Genomic DNA, 25,141 nt, shown 5'->3' on the forward strand with positions numbered 1-25,141 from the left:
GGTCGAGGAAGCCCGGCTGCAGGTGTCGCACAAAATCCCAGGTTGTGCTCCTGACGCCCTCGTGGGGGTGGAAGTATGCACATACACATCAAAATGCACAGAACCACCACAAGTATATGTACACACATGCTCTCTATGTCACACACACACGCACTCACACAGTGTTGCTCCCCAGTGAAAAACAAAACATCTGTTTTCCCAGGGCAGTTGACCTGCAGGAGAACAGGGTGTCGGGCTGAAACTCATCAGCTCAGCCAACCAGAAACGCCGTTCTCTCAGGGCAGCGGTGCATGGTAGGACCTTGGGTGGATTGGCTTTATTCATTTATTCAATTGGTTACCTAGTAGTCTCGGCATGGGGTTGGAATTTAATGCGGAGAATGCAAGTGATTGGCCTGAGACCTGAGTACAATGAGATCACAACAGATATTTTTATTCTGTTGTTTTTTGAGTAATGTCTACCTGAGCAGAGAATGAAGTTGCTCTAACTTTGTGTGTGTTGTATACAGAGCTATTAATATGCTTGCATGCTTTTAGTGCATGTGAGCGTGCCCCACTGGCTCGCTCACCGTCGCTGCTCTGCTCTGCTCGCATACGGCAATTACAGCTGATAATGCTGCCGCTACTGCTAGCAGCCAGTTTAGCTCAGCATAAAAACTGGGAACAGGGGAAACAGCTGGCCTGACTCTGTCTGTAGCTAACAACCAGAACCTCTAATGCTCACTAAATAAAATGGCTTCAAAGTTAAAATAACACGTTAACACAAATTTGTTTTAACGCCACTAATTTCTTTACTGCTTTAATGCAACTTGTGATTTTTAAGATTGTAGCGAGCTCAATTTTGAAGCAAGAGTGAAGATATTGGCATTATATTAAGCTAAAAAACCTAAGGAAACCATGTTATACTAGCTTGTCGGGAAGGAGGCTAAATAACGCTTCAAACTTTCGCTAAATTTTGGTGAGGAAAAACTGGCATCGCCAAATTTAAAGGGGTCCCTTGACCTCTGACCTTGAGATATGTGAATGAAAATGGGTTCTATGGGTACCCATGAGTCTCCCCTTTACAGATATTTGTCCACTACCATGTTGATAAGGGTATTAAATACTTGACAAATATCCCTTTAAGGTACACTTTGAACAGATAAAAAAAATTTAATTAATTTGTGATTAATTCGCGATTAACTATTTTAATCGATTGACAGCCCTTCTAAATAATGTGATGTCTTTTGTTTGTTTAATCTGTGACAAAAACAAAAAACGTGTAAAAATGTCAAGTTGCTGTTTTACATGGGGTTTTGTCCTGGACTATTTAGCCTTTATGCTAAAGCTAAGCTAACGAGCTGCTATCTGAGGCCTTGGACAGATCTGAAAGTGGTCGTTTTAGTCTTCTCATCTATCTCTTGTCAAGAGAGCAAATAAGTGTATTTCCTAAAATACATCCCTTTACATATTAAGTTAACTTATTCAATTTCTTTGTTCATTGAAATTTAATTACTTAATTTTTTAATCCATGTTGTTAAGGCCTGCTTTAACATTAAAATCACCGCAAAGAGAGCTTGTAATCCAATATTTATGAAAGCTATAGTGAAAACCCCATGAAACTATCCCCTGGTCTATAATTGAATAAGGCCTGAGTTCTCTCTTCCTCCCCGAATAACACGACATGTCACATTCAATTCGACTGAGGGATATTGAGTTAATGACAGAACAGCGGAACACAGGTGATACGGTAAGGTGTGTGTCCCTTGTCTGTTGGCTGTAAAAGCATGTTCGAGCCGAGACTGACAGCTCCTGCACTGTAGAGAGATAAAACTCATCCAGTATTGATGAGTCGGGGCTGTAGCGCTGCTCCAACGTAGGACGCCAGGATCCTGAAGTGAAGAAATATGCAAAAAGTGGGACACAGCATGCTTCTATCCTGTGTCTGCTCTTTTCTCTTTCTCCACATCGCAATCAATTTCTCCCTCGCTCGTTTTCTCTCTCCTGTTTCTAACCTTGAAATATCATAAGTATCCTCCCAAGAAACAGAGGGGTAGGAAGCTGCTTTTTTTTCACATCCCCGTTCAGATTCTCACCAAAGCTCCCCCTCATGTAATTGCTTTCAAATTGTCAGCACAGAAAGCATGAAAAGATCCTCCCTCCTTCCACTCTCCCAACCTTTGCTTTAAGCATGACAACCATCTGATGACAGTGGAAGGTATCAATAATTGAAGATGTGATCGCTTTGGGGATGTTGTTTTTTTGCAGTTGAGATGACATGATATTTTTTCCCTTTCTTCTTCAACGACACAAGTCAAAATGAGTAATATAAGCTTGTTTATTGTCCCACTTTCATCCGACACCATTACAGTAAAGACGGCGTGTATTAACTTGGTGCATCGTTGCAGAGACCTGCAAAGTATCGAGGGTCTGTTCTGATCAAATAAACTCTGCTCGCTCCCTGTGCCGGCTTCGTCTCAAGAGAATGGCAGCAGGCGGTTTTTGAGTAGTGTGGGTTCTGTATGAATACTGAATGAAGGATCTTACTCATCTGCGTCAATAGAAATTGAGCTGCAGGAAAGCAATGAAGAGATACTGCCTCTCTCTGACAGATGATTTGCAAGTTTTTGCCTCCCAACTCCAATTAAGAGCATGCATTTTGGCTCAGCTGGTCTGTGTACTTGTGCGTTTTCATGCATCTGTTCCGCATGTGCGTGTTGAACGTGTCTTCATGGATAACCCGTGTGTGTGTGTGTGTGTGTGTGTGTGTGTGTGTGCTGCAGATGTACAGGCTACAGCAGGTGTCCTTGTGGTCTGAGTGCATTATTCAGGCTCAGTAGGCAGGTGCAGCCTCTGACACCATCTCTCAGGACTCTCATTTTTCAGCCCCAGCTGCACTTTAACAACACTGATGCTCTTAAGTTGAAGAAATCAAAACCTGGCTATTCAGTGTAGTGCTCTGCAAAGTTTTGTTTTTTTCTGTTTTCTTTTCTTTTTTTTCACACATTCTCATTCTCCTCTCTGCCAGCATGGGGGACGAATTTTGCAAAGACAGTCCCAGAAAAATAACAGCCAAAATTGAGCAACCATGTAGGTGAGCAGGGTAAGTGATTAGTTTCGATTTTTTAAGGCAGAAAAAAAAAATGACCAACAGATACTGTACAACCCTACTTTCAATGAAAACACCCATACGTTTTTTTTTTTAAGTCTGTGTAAAGTGTTGCTAAGATACGAAAAAAAACTCCGTTGGCCCTGCATGGCTCCCTCAATAATGTGATCAACAGGAAGAAACACACAGTAATGTCTGCTGTGACTTTCGTAGGCGTTACCATGGCAACTATGGCAAACTGGAGCCCAGGAGTAGGCAGGTGAATGACGGGAAGTAAGTGCACAGATTGCATGCAGTGTGTGTACACGTGCGCTTGTGTGTGTGTGTGTGTGTGTGTGTGTGTGTCTGCAGCTGTGAGTCTGTTTTGGGATCAGCTTGCAAAAATCAGAGCAACAGAGGAAAGCTTTTACTCTGCCGGTCTCAGCGGAGGGCAGATTTGCACATACACTTAAGTTTTAAAAACCACGGTAAATGAAAGTCATTTAATCATTTCCCCTGAAAGAATTTGTAATTGCATCGGGCTCTGCTATGGCATGGCAGCTTTTGTTAAAAATCTCAGAGTGTGAATTCTATGAATTCTTATACCTCGAGAGATGAGAGTCGATATCATTTGTTCTTGGCTAAGACGAGCGCACGGGGGCTCAACAGGCTTTTTAAATGATAATATTGTCATGCATCAGCGCCATAAGATTGCAGTGGTTTTGGATCATTACAGGGTTGTTAAGGTGCAGTAGTGCCCAAATCGCTCTATGTATGAGGAGATATGCAATCAGAGAATGAATACTTTATTTCATGCTAGATTTACGCAGGCTGTTCAGCTCATTTTAAAAAGTCGCGCACAATTGCATCTTTTTTTTGGTTTAATTTTTGGTTTAATTTTTGATATTCTCCGTTGCTCAGTCAATCAAAAAGCAATCATGCATATTCAGAGCCAACAAACAGGCCTAAGCAGGGGGACATCGGTAGACGTTATTACTTTCAACACAGAGTTTATTTCCCATAACGCCCAATAACAATAATACATTGTGGGAAGCTGCTTTGATATAGATTTTTCACAGATATTCCCCGTGGCAGATTTTTTTATTTTTGACTTCCAGAAATAACCCTGCTATGCAATGCAATAAATAAGACTGTCAGCAACCATTACCTTCACAAAAGTACATTAAAGGGTAGGGTGCCCACGAGGTGCTGGTGATAGAGAAGGCATGTTCATTATCATAACGGTGCGCTACACAAAATGTCACCCCTCTGTGACAAACTAAACCTCCCGCTTTTTGATATAGTGTCTTTTTCATGCTGTTCTTCTCAGTTCTGACACCACTGTGGAGGACAGCGGTGTGAGAACTCTCAGCGAGCGTATTTTTGACGTGAGAATTTTCCATCTCATTTGTCACTCTGACGGAAAAAGAGATGCATCGAAATTGAGTGTAGCAGACGCATGAGATAAACTGAGCTCATAAGATAAATATGCTCATTTTATTCCACACGGGACGTTAGTAATGGCAGTTATGTTTAGAAGCATGCATCTCATTTTGGACCCTACGGTGTAGTACAGTGAGGGAAGAGGGGGAAGTAATCTACGGTATGTTGAGTCATGCGGTGCTTTGGGCTGTGGCAGCTGACATGAGAAGTCCAGTCTACTGGAGCAATGAGCGGTGTAGCCGAATGTGACCTGGACTCTGTGCGACCTTTAAACCTGTCCATAGGGGGTCAGAGAGCCGAGCAGTGCTGACACATTATCAAAGTTTTTATTTCATATGGTGTATATGTGTCTTATTAGGGGTCCGATTATATTGTGGCATCATTCACCCTGTCGACAGGCAACAGTGAATTGTAGAGGCAATATTCAGTGTTCAGTGAGGAGTTGTTAGTGAGAGCAATGAGTCTTCTTTTTAACACACACTTCTAATGTTATCAGCCGATTAAATGGCCGTTGTCAACGGGAGCATAGATTGGAGGTGGTATGACCCTACTCTACCTCCGAATTGGCTCAGTAGGCCGTTATCATCTATTCGTAAGCAGGATCACCGCGGGGGGTGTAAAAATAAATTGTTAGGTAGTGACCTCTAGTGGCCCTAGTAATCATGACGGGAGCAAGGGGGAATTCAGGAGAGGTAGGCTCAATCCCAATGTCCACACTCACAGACTCACAGACTTTGAGGCGTGTTCCCGTAAGAGCCTGGAAGACGTTCAAATAGGCTGGAAAATAGGGAAAATAAAAACAGTAACATGATATGTCGCCGCAAAGTGCTGTCACATTCACATACCATTTCAAGCCCTTGCAGCCTCTTACACTCAACCATTTACCAGGTGACATCAGAGAAGTCCCTGAGGGTTCAGAGCTTAAGGCCTTAGGGGGAACATTGGGATTGGGCCCCAATGTCCACACTCACAGACTCACAGACTTTGAGGCGAATTCCCGTAAAGTCTGTGAGGCTTTAGGGCCGTCCCACTGTGAAATCGTCAAGTCCTTGAGGGGCTCTCTCGCAGACATTTTGAGTCCTTTATGAACACTCTCCATAAGTATGATACTTTAACAAAAAAAGTTACAAATTGTTAATGGGGTTCCTTTTCACAAAGAAATCTCTAATTTGTGAAGCATTTGCCAAACTAGTAGGAAATGAGCAATTCTTACACCTGCTAATCCTTTTACAAACTCAGCAGCAAGTTTCTTGTGGTTGTCAGCCCAATTCGGTGCACTGCCGCATGATTTAAGAGCTTCAAATGATTTTTGAGTGATAGAAGAGATGATGCAATGTTCTTGTTTTTCTGCTCGGTGTCAGCCGGTGGCATCCTCGCATTCACAAAGCGCATTTTCGGAATCCGATGCTCCATCAGTGCTATCCACTCTGATGGAAAGCGAGTGCCAAAAAGGATAAGGTCGTACTTCTAGACAAATTGTCTCACTCTATCAACATAAGAAAACAACTTCCAAGCGTACAGCTGTGCACATGGGGAGCTCCTAATCCTCCTCTCTTTCACCCACAGGGAGTGCGTTCTGGGCTGCTGCGCTCCCACTCCAAGGGATAAAGAGATGAAATTTATCAGGGGAAGGGTGTATATTCCAGACAGTGCAGAGTCAGGATATCATCCTGTTACAGCAGCAAGCACAATAACTTTATGCTGACAAAAACGATCACCTCTTCCACTCATAAAACCCCCCACAAGGTCAGGAAATGCTCTCTCTCTCTCTTGCTATCTCCATGACTGCTTTGACCAATGCCACAGTTCTGGCCCGTATCCTTATGAAACATTTTTTTTCTCTTTGAGGCTCAAGTCATCATGGCATTGTCAGCTTAATAAGTATTATGTCCTGTCAAAGTGACAGCGCAATGGTTTGCAGTGATGGGGAATTTGCCCTTACATTTTGGACTTGAGTGGCTTTTAGGTTTTGTTAGCCTGTGCTCTTTTCTAATCTACACAAGACACTTGTGGTGTGCCGAGAAAGGCAATAGCATTAAATTCCCGGAGAAAATAACAAATGTCAGACTGAGCTTGGGAAACGTTTCAAAAGAATTCAGCAGGACGGGCTTGTTGAAAGCAGCCTAGGGCTTGTGTGAGACACAATGTAGTCAGTGGCTAAATGCAAGGAAATAACCTTTGCTGTTGCTCTAATGCTTTGTCAACCTTGAGAAGTGTGTGCTGCCGATCTGTGTTGAAGTTACCGGGGTCATTGTCTTTCCTTGGGATACGCCACAACTGCCTTCTTAACTGTCAGAGAAGATCGAGGTTCCAAGTCACTTTAGGTCATTATGAATCATTCATTAAGACACAATGAGCCAGGCGACCATGTTAGTTATCTCATTAAAATTCACTTGTCTTCCTTAGCAAAACATTACCATGATGGGTGTTTGCATATGCATGGTTTACATTTACATTCCACATACTTCAAAATGTGTTGGAAGTCGTGATGGGTTGAATTTCTGATTCAAATATAAAATAATTGTATGAATGGAAACATGTTAGTGGTAGGAATTTTCATATACATGTGATCTGAACTGATTGAATTGCAATGCCTCTTAAGAGTCCAGCAGTGAAACATGAATAAAGAGAAAAAACATTTCCAAATATGCCCATTGCTAAAAGTTTGAAAATCTAAAGAGACACTGAAGTTCTATCGCTTGTATTTTATTCCATTATAGCAAAAAGCACTTTTCAAATTCATAATTTACTTACTTTTGGCTTTTATACTTTTGAAGATTATTATTCCCCCATATGGGTTGTAGAGTTTGCCAGTCTTGAGATCTGGTCCAGCAAATAGAAACTTTAAAAACTGAGGATGGATATAATATATTGACGAAGTTTGGAGAATTTCCCTTCATTTTCAGTCAGTTGCTTTAAATGTGTTATTAGTTACCTGACTCAGAGCAAACAAAATAGTGCTACAAGCTAGAAAAAAGCATCAGCTGGTGCGATATATCTTGTTTTACTGTTGTGATAAAACCATGGAGATATTTATCTGTGACGTGCTAAAACATCATGTAACAGTAAAGCAAGTTGAGAAGAGTCATTACAGTAAGTCAGCAAACTTAAAGGTACAGTGTGTTGGTTTTTTTGGCATCCAGTGGTGTGGTTGCAGATTGCAACCGAGTACCCCTTCGCTCACTCATCCCTTTCCAATACCTTGGTAATGTGAGCCGCCGATTTCAAAACCGTGGTAACGTCGTTCGCCTCGCTCAGAGGCCATCCTTACCCTAATAATAATAACACAATACCGCAATTTCACTGCGGTGGCCTTCAGGTAATGTAAAAACGCAAAAGGCTCTCACTAGAGCCAGAGTTTGGCTGTGCTACTGTAGAAAAATAATGGAGCAACATGGACTTTGTGAAGAGGATCTGCTCTCTATGTAGATATGAAGGGCTCATTCTAAGTGAAAACACAATTATTCTTAGTTTCAGGTGATTATATACTAATGAAAACACATGAATGAATATTATATTCAATTTCTGCTAATAGACTCTAAATTGTCTGTTGGTGTGAATTTGAGCGTGAATGGTTGTCTCTATGTGTCAGCGATAGCCACTATAAGCTATGGTCGTACCCAACCAACTAAAACTGTAGCAGAAACACCACTGAGTGTACAGAATTGAGCAAGAGTACATTTAATTTCTTATGAATCTACTTTTTGTTAGTAAAAGGAAGAATGTTTGTTTGTCTTTTTCTTTCAAAAGGTACTTATTTAGGTTGTTAACAAGAAGCACTCTACTTTTGCCTATAGTTCTCTTAAGGGACGCTTGAAAATCAAGCTACGATTGAGCAGAATTCCAAGGTATTTCTAAGATTGAAGTTACATTTCAATACTATTTTGTGTATGAATAACAGGAATGGTAATAGTGGAATTATTATTTTGGAGGGGGGGTATAAAATATTGTCTTAGCAGATTGCAATTTTGACATCACTTGAGTTGGAGTAGCGTGAAATAAACATACAGAATACAACATAATATTATTTTTTCTGAATGTTATGTTAGAATGTATGTATTAACAACAGCATATGTTCTCTTTATATAGCAAGTACCATCCATGTGTTACATTAAGAGAGTTTTGTATTATGGGTAGTTTGTTGCCTCAATGTTGCTCGGCTACCGAGTTTACTCACTTTCGTTTATAGTGTCAATCAGCCTTTACAGTGTGAGGAAGCACACTTTAACATAGATGGCTGGTGTAACATGTTTTGCTGCCAGAAAGAAAATATATTCCTGAAAGTGAAAAATGTCAAAAGCATGTCCCAACATCTTTACTGCAGAAACGGACCAGGCACTGCATCGCCTGTCGAGCAGCAGAATTACCGGTGTCACGAAATGACATGATGAGGAGCTAAAAAAAAAAATGGTCTGAAAAAAGCTGACTGCCAGAGAAAATCATTCTTGACAAGAGACTGAGTTCTGTCAGACAGATTTGCATGAAACCAACTCTGAGCCAGACCATCCAATCCCAAACTGTGAATTATTACGTAAAATTGAAAGTAAGCCCTTGTGTAACGGATGAGACATTTTTTAAAGTTCATTTCCAAAGTTCAGAACATAATTTTCTTTTATTCAATTCCCCCTGTAATCATTTATGTGTCAGCCTCTTTCCTTTTTTCCTTCCTTCTATCCAGGTTCCCATCCTTTCTCACAGCTACTCAGAGCACTGCACTAATGGCTTTTTGGGAGAGTGAAAAAGGACATTGTCCCTGCTACGACTCTCTCCGGTTTTGCTCAGTACTAATAAATCCCCTGGCAGGGGTTGTTTATAATGTCCCTCTGATGCAACTTTCATAATGGGGCAATTTTACAGTGCGTATGTTCTCGATCTCACAGCGCGCCATGCACTACAACCCTGATTCCTCCTCTGTGCTAATTTGCCAGACTAAAATCTAATGGAGTATGCTAGTGAGGTAAATCAAGCAACATTATTTTTATCTTGCTGCCATTACACTGTGGCAGATGTATAATTATCCATTATAAAGATAAACTCTGTATTTTCATTACGGGGAGACACCTTCAGCACAGCAGTGTCTGCACGACTATAGATGTTTCAAAAACAATAACATTTTGTGGTCGAACCGCGGGGAAAAGAAAAAAAGAAGAACTCCCATAAACAATGAATGTGGCTTCCCTGCAAAGAAATGTGCTCTCGGTGCCTTTGTCACCGGCCATTTATTGTCATGTCATTGGCGAGGAAATCAATGATAACAATGTGACCCTGCGAAGTCCTCTCCTTATGCAGTGATTGAGTCGTCATGATGACAGCCGTTGGAAATAACGATCAAAAAAACCCTTTAAAGTCCTTCTAGAAATAGCTTTAGGTCAAACAGAAAGGCATTCTTGCATGCCCTGCACAGCAGACGAAAAGCGGGACCACATTTCATTAGCTTCATCCATATGCATAGCATGGTATGATATCCAGCTGATAGCTCTGTTTTCCTCGAGTTATTTTCAGTGATCCGTCTCCATGTCTGGTATGATAATCTATTCTTTAATCCTCATGTAAATCACTGTCACCACTTCTGAGCGTCAAAAGAAATGCTTCGGAGTGCCTCGCCGGAGACAACTGAAACACACACGCAATTTATCAGGTAGGCCACAAGCAAATTAAGGGCATTAATCACAGAGGACAAAAGGACACCTCTTCATTTACGCAGTGTCATGCAATCACAGGCAACAATGGAAGTCTGTTGGTGTGTCTCCAAGGTCATCCATTCCTTGAGCTGACATTGGTCAATTTGTTGTTTCTGTGAGGTAAACTGGGGTTCTCCACAAATCTGTGTCCAAACGCAAGACCTCTTTGTGTTGCGTGTACTTGTGTTTTAAGGGGGTTGGTGGCCAGAAAAGGTTCTGTTGTCGTTCCCTGAGATGCCTCTCTAATCTCTTACCCTTTTGTAATGTGACAGATTTATTAAAATGGCACCGCCTGCTTTTATGACATCCATTATCAAAGCTAATACAATCATGTCCCTGTCTGAAATTTTGATTATTTTACAGCCAGCCATTGAAAGACAGATCTTTGTGTTATCGATAGCCTAGTGCAGCTGCACAGCATCTTCGGCCGGCGTAAATATATTCTAAGTTTGATTTATATTTATTTTCTGCTTCTAAACGCTGCAGACACAGTGTTAGTAGAGATATTCAAGGGCATCTGATTGTCATTACAGCACCATCAAACTCTGAATCATAGCACAACACCTAATGGCTTATTACAGCAGCGTATGCTAAATTAAACATTACTGCATCAATAAATGTTGCATGACATTAACCTGACAGTGCTTCATAAATATTGTGCGTTTTTCCACCAACCCCCCCCCACCCCCACACTTCCTCTGTTACCTTCACTCCTACATGCACAACAGCATCCATTAATAACACAAAGCATGTTCTTGTCCTGTGTTTTCCTAATGCACTGGAATGACATAAATGAACATTAAATAATTTTCAATTCCCCAAATTATCTTTCAAGTATTTTAATTAGCAAGCACTTTGCAACATCGCTCACCTACACCAGATGGATGCTCATGTCAGCCAATTTAAGCAACTAGCAATTAGACATTAGCATTCCTATTTTCATCACCCAAAACCCCTAATTCCTCCACTCAACCCCCTGTTTTTTTTTTTGCATGCTCCATAGAGGCTTTGACTTACAGGTGGTGAAGGGCTTATCGCGGATATGGTGCCAATTCCTGAGCTAAAGTGGCTCTCTTTGAAAGGTTAAAACATCAAAAGGGATATTCCCCAAACAGGTTTAATGCTTCTGCAGACCACGGTTTTAAATGACACCATTTCAGTGACTACAAAATATCACATAATGACAGCTCAACCATACAACAGTCAGTATCAATTAGAGCACAATGTAAAGTAACATTTGCCACATGGGACTTAACTAATGTGAAAATTACCTTGGGGATTAGAGTTAACGCTAATTGGATTTGTACATGGCAAAGTCATTATTTCATTATTATTGAGATCAAATATGGCAAATGTCCTTTCTCAAGAATTGGTGACAAACTCCTGTATGCCATATCTTGGGTTTAGTAGGAAGCAATGTAGGCAAAATCTTCTCTTGCTTTTACTTCCTGTTGCATTATGTTATGTATTTATTATTCATATGTGTATTAATGCTACTTTTAATCACTTCTACTACTGCTTACTGTTACTCCAACTACTGCTCCTGCTATATATGACTGCTACTTATACCATGGTCTGGGTGAATACTTGGTTCTGATTGGCTGTAGGGTGTCCATTAATTCAAGATAATGGACACTTGCTAAGTAGTTCCAGACATGGTTTGATAACTAGCTAGTGTTGTTGTTTAACATACAGTCAAATTAACCTATATAGCCAACTGTTTTTCAACCATGTGCAATGTTATTGACTTTGAATCTTGCTAGAATAAAGTTAGTTTTATGCTAGCGTTGTGCTAATCAAGATTTCGTGAAAATCTTGATATTGATTTGGGGATAATGACATGGCTGGATAGCTATAGCTAGTCTCGTTGTTAAAAATGAAATTGAAAATATAAACTAATGGTCTTATTTATTTATTTTTTTAAGAGACCATGGTATAAGCGAAATAATGCCCTTTGAGGCGTCCATTATCAGAAATTAATGGACTTCGAGGACTGTGCGTCAGAGTCATTCAATAATTATTTATAACGGACACCTCGTCGGGCATTATACCTTACAAATAATACAGAATTAACCTTCATATTGGACTATTCCACAGCTCACAATTAATGTCCAATGCAGGGAGTAGTGTGTCCGTTATGAATCATGGCTGAAAGTAAGGATGTGGGGGTCAGGACAGTTGATGGGAGGTATAGTGCATTGGATTTACATGCAGACAATTGTAGTTTGCATCCCACCTTTTCATCTAGGCTTAACCTACTGTTGCCTAACCTTAACCATATCTTTACCATAGCTACATTTATGATACTTACACTAGAATTAAAGTACACACCTCTTTAATTTCTTACATCCAAAATGGTACATAATGGTATATAATCTAAGCACGCAATTTATCAGCTTTAAAATGCCCTGAAAACCTGTTTTCTCAATCAGCGTCATACTGTGACTCATGGGCTCTTACATGAAAAACAAAGTGATCTGCTAACATCAAAACAGTTTTGGTCATTTCACAAAATATTTCAGTATTTATCTTTGCTTCTCTCATTGGTTTGAAGTGGTGGGGGCTCAGTTGGAAAGGGGTGATGTCAAATATTTCTTTGTATCAGTCAACAATATTTTCATCCAAATTCGATGACAGCTGCGCGGTTGTTTGCTTGTGTTGCGAGGCCACTGTCAATCAAATCAGTTCAAACCACCTGCATTCCCGATGAAGCAATTAGCTGAATTTATGAGTGTTAAACTCTTAATAAATATTATTTCAGGATGTTTTATCCATTTATTTTTTTTACTTTGATTGTTGACTCTTTAGTCATGAATATGTGATATTACTGAGAAAACCTTGTGGTTAAAAAGCAGGTTTTCGGGGGCTTTAATTTAGAGATTGTATAATCAGTAAGCTCTGAACTTGAACCTGATTGACTTTGTTCTGACCTACTCATTTACATCGAGTTGTTCAGTACACTCTGTTTTTCTCTGCAACCTGCAGAACCTACCATTCCTTACCTGTCCACCAGTCGCTCTCAGTGTGTTCAGCTCATTAACTGACTCTCCTCTTGCCTGAACACCTGCCCTTCATTCCCTTATTAGCTCCGGGCACCTTAGCATTCCCCTTTGCCAGATGATCTTTGTCGCATGGTGCAAGGTGATTCTCTCTCTCTCTCTGTTTCCCTTTTTTTAACTCCTGCATCACACCACCACTAGATGTATTTGCTAGTCATTATGCACTTTAAGTCTGAACAAACACTGTCACAACCCAAGTTTTTTTCCTAATCTAAGTTTTTTTTCTTGTGAGTCTGCCTTTTGCTCCTCATTTTACTTATTAGGTTACACAAAAAGGAATATGATGTAATCATTTTAAGAAGTTAATTATTTGACCTTTATAGGATACTTTGTATATTTTTTATTTAAAGGACAATTACCTGATACGCTGTGCTCTATTGAAGTCAGTATTGCCAACACAAATCAAACTTGGTTCACAACAAGAACTCAGTCCAGCTTCACATGCCCTCATTTCCCTCTCTAGAAAAAACTGTCAAGTATGTGGGGGTCATGACAGCTGCTCAGGCATTCATCCAGTATCCCGAAGCCCTGCTACCACTCTAACTGACTTTTGAGCAGAGTCCAGAACTATTCGCCAGTCTGGAGACAAGCAACCCACCAGTGCTCATTATGTGGAGTCTACCGTGTGCTTGGGTGGCCATGACAGTCCTCTGGCTCCCATGGTCTGTGTGAGCTCAGGTCATGACTGTGAATTAGATGGCACTGCTGTCCTGCGAGCTATAACTCTGGCTGCAGTCATCAGTGTCAACACACTGTCCACTCAAATCTGTCAGACCCTTATTGACCAGTTGGCTCGGAAGCGACGGGCATTTCTTCGCTTAATTGCACCATCATGCAAAGCATGTAAAGGCAAACTGACACAGGCAGTGTCACTTCTCACAAACTGTGAAACTGTAATAATGAACGGCTTGAAAACAAGGGTCTGAAGGGTCGGGAGAGCTGAATTATTGTTTCACTAAGTTTTAGTTCCTGCACTGACATCCTAGGATGAAATCCAGCTTTTAGCAAATGATATAATATAGCAATAGCACCCAAGAGGCACTTCACCAGATGATGGGCATGCCGGCGATGCTGAGGTACAGCGGAGCAGTGTCAGCAGCACTGAAGTGCCCATAATCACAGCAAAGAACACCCTCAAGTGTATTGCTGCTTTCATATAAGCACTATAAATAAATGTTGGCTGACTGGAAAGTCTCAGTATACACTCATAAGAATGACTGACTAATGAGAAAATGATAAAGTCTGCTGCGCAGGTCCCCAGTTAGAATTACATCTCATAAAGTATGACTGGATATTCTTAAGTGGAGTGCCAACACCGTTGCAATGAGATCCTGACTGATACACCAGCAGGTCAATATCACTGGCCAATATTAGAGTTACTTCTACACACTGTTACTTTTCACCATGCAAATACCCTTTGGCAGACTTAATACCACGCAGATGGTATTTTGTACCGACGTCACAAAGTGTCAGAATTTGGTTTCCCTGCATTATTTTCTCCATGGCAATTACCACATGATTAAGGTATTTTATATCTATGTTGTAGGCAAATAAAACTGTTATTTTGTGTTTGTATATATTTCAGTGAGAGACACTGGCATTAAGGAATTAAACACATATGGCTAACCCAACATTACTATTACAACAAAACTACTTGGCTAGATTTAGTAAAAAAAAAACAGCATTGTTTGGTTCAAAATTACTCCGAAATTCAAACAAAAAACGGAACAAAACTACGTGGTTAGGTTCTGTGAGAAAACATCATGGTTTGGCTTAAAAATCAACGAAATTTAAACAAAACAAAACAAAAAAACGCAACAAAACTACTTTGTTTGGTTTAGTAAAAAAAAAAAAATGTCTTAAAATGACTGTCTTTTACGTTATTAAGCTATGGACGTATTTGCGGACTATCATTACGGAATTGTGATATGTCAAAAACAAACATAATCAGCAACATAAGACGTTTCCCTTAATTCACAATGCAGTTTTGTTATATGGGAACATCATTTTTTAGAAGACAGGTCTGATATGGCAAACTGTTATAAAGTTAATTTTGGTGGAAAATGTTCTGCCCCCTCAATTTTAGCATTATTCTTCTTTATTCAGTTTGTGTATTTGTGTTTTTGTTTATAGTTATTATTCATAATGATTGCGGTTCATACTAAAGATTATGGATCAACTGCAAAATAACTGATACATGTCTATCACAATTTGTCAATAGCCATATCTGAGAGGTCAGTGCCAAAAATGATGTTTATGACTGTGTGGGGGAAAAAAATCAATATATCACTATATTTTTTCTGTAAAATATTGATGCCATGTCAGCCTCCAAACTTCTATACTGGTTGGGCTCTAGTTAGAACTTCACCTTGATTATTGTAGTATCAGGAACTCGATCTTTGTCGCTACAGTAGGTGATACTGTGACATTGTCTTTTTTGTCATTAACAGATGTTCTAGATCAAACTTATCAGCTAAATGTATCATACTGTATGGAACAGCTCTAATCTCCCCCCCGATCTTAATCCAATTTACTTGTGTTAAAAACATGATTGAAAGGAAGATAATTATGCTTAATATATAGAGTATATTCTTAGCTGAAGATAACAGATGGCTTGATCGGCGTAGCATGTCGCTGCCATATCTGTGTCGTTTGTGATGGTGAATGATAATATTAAAGATACAATTTGATGTAATCCCTACAATGATTGACTATAAATAGCATCCTTTATTGTTAATATCAATCTTTTGATTTGAGTGTACAACCCAGTCAGGAGCGAATTTAGGAGAAATTTGTGATTCATCTGATCAATACATAACGTTTTGTTCTATAGTATACTGTATATTCATTATCCCATCATGTCATACATATATCTCCGATACTTAGTTTATAGGACAAGCTCTCCAATGACGCAGTCTGTCAAGATTTATTAATTTCAATATAGCCAAGAACTCTGCACCACTCTCCAACCACAATCCTCCTAACAATCCCATCCCATGAAATATTAAGCATGACCTACAGCTGTGTGTTAGCAGGCGTATTTATTCATTTGAGAATGCACAGCCTTTCTTGTATGAGCGTAAAACCAGGTCTTTAGGCAACTTAGACCACCAGCACCCTTGCAGATAAGAGGGAGAGTATCCTTGCATCTTTACAAGACCTTGCTGAGTTTATTCAGAGCCGCTGAGAGCTCCTCTTTTGTCCGGTGTTGGTGCCCCCTTTCTCTCCCGTCCTTTTATGTGCTCATTTGTTGATTCTTATCAAGGACAAGATGAGGAGATAGAAGTTTTCTCTCTCCTTACTGATAACATTCTTAGTGCAGAGCTCGCCCAACTCTCCCATTTTCTTTATAGCGAGCCTTGAATCTTCTGCACTCGAAATCCAGTAGAAAAGAATTGCTTTTTTACTAGACAATAATGGAAAACATGTTTCCGGAATACCAGAGAGAGAGTATGTTGTTACATTCCAACGCCCTTTTTGAGTAAATAGATGTCATACCAAGATATCTCTATATATTATTTTACATAGAGATGCAATGTGAAATGCATGAGGTATGTTTGCAGAAGGGAACTAATATGTAGTGAGTCTTCATGGAAACCACTGCTTCTTGCTTGTAAAAACAGGAGGGAGGGGGTGGGGGGTGGGGGGGGAGGGTGGGGGGAGCAATTACTTGCAATGCCCTTGCCTACATTTGCAGGCAAATACTCATTTTTATAGTCGATGGCAGAAAATAGTCTTATTAACATCCCATGTGGGAATGGCAGCTCTGTGTGTGATGTTAAAGCTGTGATGGTGTGCATCAATTGCCGGCTCTCCCTTCCATTTTAAAACTAGGAACCAGAGAGTCAGTTTTTGCATAATTGCTTGAAAGCAGAGTTACGAGGGCTGTTTTCGAGTAGACGCTATATTGCTTTGCCCTCTGTCTGTTCTCAGGTCAATGCAGCACTGGAGCAGCAAAAGCCGAGAAGCGACGGAAGACATTTGAGACGCGGCCTTGCGCTTGAGTGACTTCACGTAGAGAGGCATCCGTAGGCGAAAGGTTGATTGGCGTTGTTTGTTTCGTGCCGGCTTTGACTGAGACCCTGGTGTGTTGTGCCAGCCAGCTGTGCAGCCACAACCGCCGCAGTAAAATATGCGATCATCAGCCATATCTCTCCCCCCCCTCCCACCACCCCAGAGCCCTCATTTGACGGTAGCCTTTTTAATGAGGAACAAGCCAAACGACTTACGCCCGTCGCGTCCTTGCCGCTAACCTTTATGCAGAATAGATGAACTCCTGACATAACAGTGAGACTGGGGGACGCAAAGACACGAGGCATTCTGGGATGTGTACTCCCTTATGAGGAGTGCTAAAACGCCAAAGGGGTTTGGTCTCACATGGACAGAAGGCATAGCAGGTGGAGAAAGCAAACCTTTTGACCAGTCAGCACCCCTGTCGTCCTCCCTTCATCCCTCTCAACCTTTCCTCTCCCTTTCAGAGCCTTTTTTTTTTCTGTCTTTCTCCTCAGCATTTCTTCATCTCCTCTCCCAGCTGTAAAAATCTCATCTGGCATGCATTAAAGTTCTGCAGATAAGCTTGAACGCTCGACACATTGAGTGACAAGGACAGATTGCCACCTATTGGTTATAAGCGGTCATTGGCGGCAAAACTGTTAATGTAAAGGTGACATCATTCCTAACAAACTTGAGCTGACTTCAAGGCTCTGTAAAGCTGTGTGTGTGTGTGTATTTGTGCAGAGATTTAAGTAACAGCAAATGTGTTTTAGGCGACTTGCTGTTGCCGTTGCTGTTTTTTGATTCAGAAATCTATCTCGGCTGAGACCACACAAAACGCAAATTAGCATAACAAATCATTTCTCTCCAAATGGATCTTTTTGTTAATGAGCAAAACAGACCGACAGCATTGCTCACAACTCGTTGAGATGTCATTATATTTCTATACTCTCTCTTCTCGTCTTACACTTTGAGGAAGTGCAGAAATTAAAAACTTAACGGCTCTCCATTTAGCCGTCCCATTTCTCATGGGGCCCTTGAACTAATCTGAAGCCTGGGTGGATTTTTCTACCCTGGAGGAGTGTGTCATTGGACTCTCATTTGAATAATATTACAGTGGATAAAGAAGTGCCATTATGAGCAAATAGCACACCACAATCAAATCACAACATTGCAGGAGACCACAGTTGGCACCGCGGCGCCTGGACTCATTTAGCAGGCCTTTTAAGTCGGCTCCTCTCCAACTTGCCTGCCGCAACCTGCTAAGCCGGTCCGTCCCACAAATCCTCGCTTCCACACACTGTTGTGTTTCGCTTTTTTTTTTGCCATTTCAGTTGTTGAACTCAAAAAACACAATGTCACCTAGCTCTCCCAGTTCCTGTTACACGTTTAATCCTGTCCCACCAAATCATTTACTACAAACAGCTATAGAGCATGAATGTACCACAGCTATTATTGTATATGTGACACCATAATCCATTCTTTACCTTGTTATTGTAAACAAAATATGTAAAATTGTAGCATATGACGACAATCGATTTCAGACAGTGAGTAACCATTTCATGGTCATAAAACAGTACTGAATTATAACTGTAACCAACTGCAAAACATACATTTCGTAAAACCTTGCATTCTCCACTAGTATTTGTGTGTTATAAACAGTGGTGAAGCACCTCAGCCGTCACCATGTTGAGAGCTGTGTGGAGGCAATCCCTTGATCGTAGATATGCTCAGAATTTCTGATTTTGCATATTTAACTTGAATATTACCATTGTATGCTACTTTGAAATATATGAAATTTTGTACTTTTTGCTTGTTATAGTATACCGCCTTCATCCTAATGTCTTTTTATGCTTTATGTAAAGCCCTTTGAATTGCCATGCTGTTGAAAGGTGCTATAAAAATAAACTTCTAAAAAAGCTGCGTACACATTAATGTATAAATAATACTAATCAAGTAGCATAATATGTATATGTATAGCAACACTTTGACAGGGGCCATTCTGTATAGTAAATACAGATATTCTTTTGCTGGTACTTACTTGAATACTTTTACATTGTGTTGAGAAAACAAATTCACATATAAAGTCCATTTGGAAGCTGTTATGGAGTATTCATTTTTTCATTTCATTTCATGATTTTACATTGGATGAGAATAAATCTACATGTGATCATATCGCATGAAGTTCACAGCTACTAAACAATTTTCGCAATTGCTCTTTCCAAGGTCAAGATTGACCTTTGAACTTGAGCTTTTAGGTCAAAATGGACGAAAAGTCCTCAAGTGCTCAGGGGAAATGGAAATGTATAATTCACTTCTCAATCGCTGTTTCCAAGGTCAAGAATTAAACTTTGTACCTCAGGCTTAACATTGTGGTTTTGTGGTAGAGTGGTTGGTCATTAATGCTACTCCTGGCTACATGTCAAAGTGTGTTTAGCAAGGCACTGAACCTCAGATTACTCCTCGTGTGTGTATAGGGAACAACTGTAAGTCTGTATGGGCAAAGCCATTTGGTAAATTAATGTAATTTAATGCATGCATACTTTCACTTAAGTAAAATATCTGAGTACTGTTCCACCATCACTAGATGGTTAATACAGGAAATTTGCATCAGCTGCCCTCTTCTAAATATCCTCACATCTGACATGAAGTTAAATTGCTGTTAAACGATCCCCGGAGTGCTGTCACACTTTCAGGAATATAGTCCGGAGAAATGAGAGAGAGAGACTGAAAGCAAGACAGACGGATGGAGAGAGAGAAAATGTCAAGGATACGTGCGGTACACACTCCAAACAATCAAGCCACAAGAGGCAATATGGAGGACAGATTGAGACACCAGTTTGAGGCGGCATAAACAGCTTGAACCTCTCATCTTCCCAAACTTTACATCAGACTGTGGCAGATTTACAGCCATTTGTGCCTGTCCTCTTTTGGTTGTGAGAAGAGCACTCTGGCGACCATTTCGGGGTTCCCTTAGCATGTAGCACTGAACTGAAATTATTCTCTGTTGTGATTTGAACTGAAAAGATGATTCATTTTGTGTGAAGAGCTCCTTTTACTGTACCACAACTTGTCATTTTTACAAATTAAACAAGATAATTATTGAAATTTAGAGGTGCTGGTAGGCACATTTTTAGAGCCCGGCTAACTATCTCCTGGCTCTAGCTTCATATTTAGCGTATAGACATGACTGGTATTGTTTTTTCCACGTAACTCTCAGCAGGAAACCAAATAGGCATACTTCCCAAACTGTTCCTTTAAAAATGGATTGTAAATTGACCACAGCCTATGTTTTGTTTAACTTTCTAACTGTAAGTTACCGTAAGGGCAATAAAACTTCAGGGTGGATCGTTACTAGCCACAAACCAAATAGACACAAACCAAAAAAGACAGCGTAATGCACCTGTAACATTCATTTAGAAACAAGTATATTATGAGACTGTGTCTCTGTCATACTGTCCCTCTTTTTCCTAACAAGTTTTGACAGTCTGTCCACCACATTGGTCCATATCTCAAAATGTATTGACTGCCCATTGTTCTGATGGCCCATTATTCCAAAGACCTATTGGTCCGAAAATTCGCAATCCGTGCAACAAAAAGAAGCATATAGCGAATTATTATGCAGAATTATGTCATCGGACCTTGACATTTTTTTTCCTACTGGTAAAGGCAGGGCCCACAACTCTGCCTCTCAGTACTCATTGCTTTTGTTGGTTGGGTTGGTTAGGTTTAGGCATGAGGAGTGAGATTAGTTAGGTTTAAGGTTAAACTCTCAAGGTAAGCCAACCAGAGGCAGAGTGGGGCGGGTCATGCTTTCGCCATGGTAAGAAGACCGGAAAGGTCCAATGACGTAATTTTGTATACTAATTTGCCATGTCCTTCTGTTTTGGGTAACGTGCTGTTAGGACATTTTTCAGACTATTGGGGTTTCAGAAGAATGGCCCTTCGGAAAAAAATGTATTGGCCTCGATGGTGCTCAGTCATGGTCATGACATTGGTGATCAGCTGACTTTTCCATTGAATGCCATCATACTGTGTTTAGCGCCAATTGTCAAATTTGGTAAACATAGATGCTAAACATCATCCTACCAGCATTGTCATTCTGAGTGTGTTAGCATGCTGATGTTAGCATCTAACACTCAGTGTTGCAATGTTTTTGCCATTATTTCAACAGATCTCCTATGTGGTAGATGGCGCAAGCTGTGGTTGCTAGGAGATGTGTGCAAAAACTGTAAAGCTTGTTTCACTATTATGAGAAGGGGATGGTGTGAGAGGATGGAGTGGTGGGGGGCTGAATGGAATCCATCCTTCATTAACGTCTCTCCCATGCTCGCTCACTAGACGCATGTCTCTTTGGTATTTAATAGTAAATAGAGAAAAAAAGGCATGCAGGTCGGCCTCTGGGAAATTGGTGTCACTCCCTCGAATTAGTCGCTGCTTTGTGAATCTGAATAGAATAATTTGTGGTTGATCACTTCACTGCCAGCAGGTTTGTTCTTTGCATAATTTCCTCCCATCTTAGGACACTACGTCGGAGTCATTTGACATTTCTGGGTCGCGTCTTGCTGCCGAGGCATTTTTCAGGGTTCAGCGGTAAATTGATACATGAGGACGGCATGTTTGTATTCGCAACATAATAAGCACCATGGTTCCCTGGCTGGAATGAAGGAGCAATGTTTTGAATCAGCATCACATTGTGGAGGTAATATATGATGGATGCCCCAGGGCTGTGTCACCTCTCTCTCCCTCTCTTTCGTTTCCCTGTCTTTGTCTCATTTTCCTCTTCTCCTAAAATACACAGAATAGTGAACAGTGAAGCCTGTATCGTGTCAGACAAGACTTCATCTTGAAGCCTACCAGCCAAAGGTATCCACTGCATATTCCATTCACAGTGTTGAAAACATGGCGACTTTCTCATTAGATTTAGCAACTTTTCAAATGATTTTTGCGACCTATTTCTAAAAAAGTAGGACTGTCAAAGTTAATGTTATAACGCGTTGATGTAAATTGGTTCTAACGCCACTCATTTTTTAACGCATTAACGCAACTTGCCATTTTCAGGTGGGCTGGCTCAGTTTTAAAGCTAGATTGAAGATAATGGTATCATATGAAACTAGAAAACCTAGGGGACCTACTGATTCCATGGTATACTAGCTTGCTGCGAAGGAGGCTAAATAAAGCTCCAAACTTCTGGCGAGGAAAAACTGGCATGGCCATTTTCAAAGGGGTCCCTTGACCTCTGACTTCAACATATGTGAATGAAAATGGATTATATGGGTATCCACGATTCTCCCTTTACAGACATGCCCGCTTTATGATAATCACATGCAGTTTGGGGCAATTCAAGTCATCACACTGACACACTGGCAGCTGTTGTTGCCTGTTGGGCTTCAGTTTGCCATGTTATGATTTGAGCATATTTTGTATGCTAAATGCAGTACCTGTGAGGGTTTCTGGACACTATTTGTCATCGTTTTGTGTTGTTAATTGATTTCCAATAATAGATATATACATTTGCATAAAAGCAAGCATATTTGTCCACTACCATGTTGATAAGACATGCGCTCACCGCAGGATTCTGGGTTAGATTGTAGTGATTTCTATGGTTACGTTGATGCTCTCTCTAGATTGGAACTTTTTGCACTAAAGTATAAGTGCCATAGCTCTCATGCCATACAAATGTTTTGTTGAGATTTTATTTGATCTTATAAATATTTAAATAGTACGTTTGATCTTTTCCCTCCCTTTGTAGATTTTTTATTTTTACTTTTTTACTTCAAATATAGAAAGAAGAAGACATATTATTGCTCCCACAGGGGGGATTAAATGTTTTCACTCTGTTGTTATTTTTACACAACACACACACACACACACACACAGGGCCAAAATACAAACACACATGCACAAACAGGACCAATACACATGCACTAATTGAAGCTAGCCAGTTTCATCGGAAAAAAGTTTGCAACCCTGCCCATTCAGAGACATAACTGAGACGCCATCCACAAACACACACAGGCCTATTTCCTCCCTGTTATGGGGACTGTAAGGGTTTATGGTAAAATTCTATCACAGATATTTGCGGGGAACTTGGGGTGCAGAGTGAATAGATGAGATGCGGTAGATGGGAACGGCAGAGCAAGCGGTCGCAGAAAGAAGAGGAAAGGTCAATCTGTCTTCAAATTGCTCTTTCTGTCTCCACAGCGGCAGGTAATCAAATTGCCATTGAAATATTTTGTTGGAAGGAAAGAAACAAGTACAGTAAAAGCCTTTTTCTGAGGGTCAGAACAGATCTAACACAGAGACCTTTACTGAGCGAGCTGCTATGTATGTAATATGAAATCCGAGTTGTGTGAGCCAGCTATATAGTATATGGTCTTGTAAGACCAGACTTTTTCTGTTCCTCAATAGAGGAAACTTCAAAGCAGAACATTACCATTTCAGACATACTGGGCCAGCAGCAGCCCAAAGATTAGACATTAGAAGCGTGCTTGTGACCGTAAGACTGTCATTTCAATTCCCAGCGTTAGCTGGGAAAAGTCTGGCCCATTGAAGAACCATTGTTGTAAACATAAGACCCATATAAGACTTTACTATTTTCACCTTTTCTTATGTTATAAAAATACAAATGTCAAACTGTGATGTCATAGAATTTTTAGGAAATGGCTACACATTGCGGTTGCACATTATATGAAGATTATCTCTTACTGTCCACCCCATTATACTTAGACACATGCACAGTGAGTCAGAAATCTCCCGTTCTCTATATACAACTTTACTTTCCAAATGTGTGGGGGCTGATGCAGGTGCATCTTCCTGCTGTCCACCCTGCTGAAGTCATCCTGACTCATGTGTGAATATCCTTTATTCAGGCTCAAATCACTTCCCAGATCATGCTGCCGATGCAATGGCTTGCAGGACTGTGGTGCCATCTTCCATTGTCACATGACCACCCTGCTAACAGTGTGTAACATTTAGGGCGATCTATTGGCAGAAATGGAATATAATATTTATAGGTAGGTTTTCTTTAGTGTAAAATCACCTGAAAATATGTTTCGTTACCTTAGAATGAGTCATTTATATCTACATACGGAGCGGGTCCTCTTCACAGAGTCGGAAAAAAAAACACTGGCTCTAGATAGGGCCATTCACGTTTCAGCCACCGTAGTTCCTCTACATACTTGACACACCGCTAGATGGCTCCAGATACACTACACACTGCACCTTTAACAGAGCCAAATGAACAGACATGTTTGAGGAAAGATAAGCATTGTTCCATACTGCATCATATTTAGTGGTGTGGTCATGCAAGGCAAAGCCCATTAAAGACGGTGACAGAACCGTTATTGAAACAGATACCAACGTTTGAAGATGCCACAGTGGCCACCTGTTTGACTCCACCTCTGTTCATGAACATAAAAGTAGCAGTCTGTCAAAGAGAGGGATGAGATCATACAGAAAGTCGAACATTGGATTGTGGCAGTAATGCACCATTCATGGTTTGCTAATAAAATATAGAAGATGAAAATGGTGGCATGCTGCATTCAAACACAAATTTCTTACTATATGTCATTGTCATCACCCTTAGTCGTTTCATGGGGCTTTCAAACAGAATGTGGCTTGCGCTGCACTTCGCTACTTTGTGCGCAGCAAAAAGCCGTTGTTGCGCCACACAAGCCATTGGAATAAATGGGTTTCAGAGCGCAGTGGTGCCGTTGCCACGTGTGAAAGATTCATAAACACAATGTGCTGACAAAGGTATAGAAATCCAGGCTTATCCTTGACTAGCTGCTTCAAAATAAAGGCCTTTGAAACATTATACGTAAGGCAAGGATGATCTAAATAACTAAGATCATAATAATAAGATCTAAGTGCAGCCTCTGCAAGCATAAACCATCA

The sequence above is a fragment of the Sebastes umbrosus genome, chromosome 5 (assembly GCF_015220745.1).
Source record: "Sebastes umbrosus isolate fSebUmb1 chromosome 5, fSebUmb1.pri, whole genome shotgun sequence".
Lineage (NCBI taxonomy): Eukaryota > Metazoa > Chordata > Actinopteri > Perciformes > Sebastidae > Sebastes > Sebastes umbrosus.